Source organism: Rhinopithecus bieti, unplaced genomic scaffold (assembly GCF_001698545.2).
Source record: "Rhinopithecus bieti isolate Rb0 unplaced genomic scaffold, ASM169854v2 scaffold_74435, whole genome shotgun sequence".
NCBI classification, from domain to species: domain Eukaryota; kingdom Metazoa; phylum Chordata; class Mammalia; order Primates; family Cercopithecidae; genus Rhinopithecus; species Rhinopithecus bieti.
In genome coordinates, this window is record NW_016827582.1 from 383573 (window position 1) to 387270 (window position 3698).

The following is a 3698-nucleotide window of genomic DNA, read 5'->3' on the forward strand; positions in this document are numbered from 1 at the left end:
ATATTTTATAAAATTATAAAATAATAACATAATATTTTAATTTTGTCAAATAAATATTGAATACACCCAATATTATAGTCAAACTTAGTCTTGATTACATTTTGTGGCATCAGGACAAATACCAACACTTAAACCAATTAGTTGAATTCAGGGAAAATTGCAAATTCTGTGTTTGTCTGTGGTGTTGCCTTTGAATAATATATATTGTATGGTTTTTGAATTGGTATTACTGTATACCGCAAAGGCAAATCCAATGCTGATACTTTCATTAAGTGATAAATAGAAGGGATATATGAGTGTGTAAATATGTATCCACATATGTATACATATATAATATAAAATTACAGAAATTGAAAACAATGATTTTTATTAGAAACAAAATAATGATCTATTTTATTTTGAATTAGGCTAAGTTTTATTATGGCTCCTTTGTCTAAAAGAAAATTAACCTATTTTCAAAGCAAAAATTGCACTGGACAAAGTGCACACAGGCAAAGAAGGCTTTATTCATGGCTATTTTAACATGAGAGAAAGATCAGAACTAAGTCTGAGCTCAACTTCATTGAAACAAAGGGCAAAAGAGTTTGTAAATGCTGGGGTCAGCTGTGGTACAGTACTGGAGGATGTTTGTGAAGAGTCTTATCAATGGCATGTATCTAGCACATTGAGTAATCACTGAGTTTGCAATTTTTTTCTCTGCATTTAGGCCACCTGTATTTGCTAATTGGTACCCACAGAAGTTAGGCTCCTACCCTCCTATGAAGACCTGGAGATAGGGGCACTGTTTTTCTGGATGATTACATTTCAAAGAGATGTCTCTCCAGTCATTGAAAAAGCACTGCTGGGTCAGCTGGTCAGCAATCTTATCACTGAGTATATACCCAAAGAAATATAAACTACTATATTATAAGGAAATATGTACACATATGTTTATTGCAGCACTATTCACAATAGCAGAGACATGAAATCAACCCAAATTCCCATCAATAATAAACAAGATAAAGACAATCTGGTACATGTATACCATGGAATACTATGCAGCCATAAAAAGAATGAGGGTCCTATGCAGGGACATGGATGAATATGGAGATTATCATCCTTAGGAAAAACAGAAACAGAAAACCAATAAACCAGAAAATGCAGAAACAGAAAACCAAGTACCGCATGTTCTCACTTATAAATGAAAGCTAAATGATGAGAACACATGGACACATAGAAGAAAGCAACACTCACTGGGGCCTGTTGTGGGGTGGAGGGTAAGAGGAGAGAGGAAAGCAGGAAAAATAACTAAAGGATACTAGGCTCAATATCTGGGTGATGAAATAATCTGTACAACAAACCCCAAGACACACATTTACCTGTGTAACAAACCCGTATGTTCTAAACATGTACCCTTGAATTTAAAATAAAAGTTAAAAAAAGAAAGCACTCCTGGTTTTTAAAACTGGCAATATAAAGATTTACATTTTCCAGGGGCAGTGAAAGAATTTACAAATACAAATTTTCTAAAGAAAATGCTTTATGAAAAGGGAGATCAGGAGTCTAGATTCAGCAAAAATTTTGTCTGAAGTTTAATCAAGCTGAAGAGAACTTTATAAGTCCATCTTGGTCAATCTCTTAGGGAATCCCAGAATGAAGTTTGAATTCCATAAGCCTTTTATTTTACATCAGAGACTCACTTTGATCCAAAATTTTAATGTGCAAACAGTTATTATCCAGGCATAGAGTCTTACTTAATGCAAAATTTTATTAGGCTTAACCATAAAGCACAGAATAATGAACATATTTTCTGATTCAATGAGTGTATTTATTGAGTATCTAGCATGGTATTAACAATTATAGTTCTCCCTTGCTCCAAATGGGTACCCAATATAGCTAAAACATGAGGAGCATACACATAATTTGGGTTGTGTTTGGGAAAAAAATGATGCTCTGAGATTTAAAAAAATCTGCTAATTCTAAACTTTTCTATTAGTAATGAGGTATCTTGACTATAGACAGAAAGGTGTAGATGTTGTATATGTATAATTAGCACTGAGTCCTTTTTTTTACATTAGCATTTAGCACAAGGTTTGGGGGACTCTGATAGTCTGTATCACAATGTGTCTGTGATGGAGAATAGCATATATCCAGCATACTAGTAATTATCAAGAGCTGGTCAATATACGTGCCTAATTGCATATAACACTCACCAAATATGAAATTAAGGTTGTCATTGTCATTTAACAATTGAGGAAATTAAAGTTCTGGATGTCGTAGTTTCTTCTATTTCCAAGGTCACATAGCTTATCACAGAGCTAAGATGCAAGAGTTGTTTAAACCCTAAATCTGTACTTTTTGCACTACATAAAAATTTCTCCAATGATCAGTTCATTCATGAAAAGTAATGTTTATTCACTTTGATGCTTTACCATTGAAATCAACTCAGATGAATGGCTGCACAGTGCTGAGAAGAATATATAGAGCTTTAGATATTATTTTTTCTAACCTGTCATGTAGATACTATATTTCTTTACCCTGAGGTAGCTTAAGAAGTAGTGCCTTAAAAAGAACTGCTTAGAAAACCAAGGCCTGATACACAGTTATTGTGCTCAAATTCCTAAATAACTTACAAGTCCTTTGTATCCAAAGCACCATCATGTGTATCATAATCACTGAAATTCCTTTCATTTGCTTCAGTAACCTGCTCTATTATTTGCTCTGTTATTGTACCAAACACACAAAAGGAATTGAACAAGATTACTTATCAAATTTAAAACCATAATGTAGAGAAACTCATCTCAACTGTGCCCAGTCATTGTGAACTTAGTGTTTGATAAACTGTGATAGTGTTCTAGCATCTAACCCACCAATCACAGAATGCTTTGCTATGAATATTAGATCTGTGAATATATAAATATAAGTTACATGCTATTCTCATCTGTGAGTGCTACCAGATATGAGACTCTCTTAAATATGGTACAATGATACAAAATCTAAGTTTAAAAGTTTTACTTTTACAAAGGACAAAGTTTGACTATACTAATCACGTAAAGTTCTCTGCCATTTAATCATTCAGCCAATAATTAGTGTTTATCAAATTAGGTATTATTATCACAATTGATGTCAATAAAAATGCCAATTATCATATTATAAACTAAGGATTCTGGAATACATTTCAAAAGTTGCTAGATATACCTAACTAAAGTTTGTCTTTTTAAACAAAATTTTCATGTGCAGTTCAAGATAATGCAAAACAAATCTTTACAAGTCAATTTTAGACAAATATTTTAGTAAGACTGAAAATTGAACTTATGTGACAATTTGTGCAATGGAGTGACTGCAGGCATGCAGCAATTTGTGAAACTGTGCAGTATATTGATTATGAAAACTCATATATTATGGTCATTACACAGAAACTCTACTTAGAATCTCTCAATGATTTTGGAGTAAAATTGATATAGGCTGAGAGTTAAACTTAAATCAGAGTATGGATCAGAGATTAAATCCACATTCATTTTAATATGACCAATTAATTTTCAAACCCCCACTGGTGAACCACTATGCAAAGAAAGAAGGTCAACGGTAGGTTGTTCAATTTCTAGTAAACATTTATGTTAATAGGAAGCAATTTTAAAATCCTGGAGAAAATAATAAATTAACAGATACTCTTTTAAAAACATTAACAGGTAATCAAAACAGTATTAAAACTATTGATT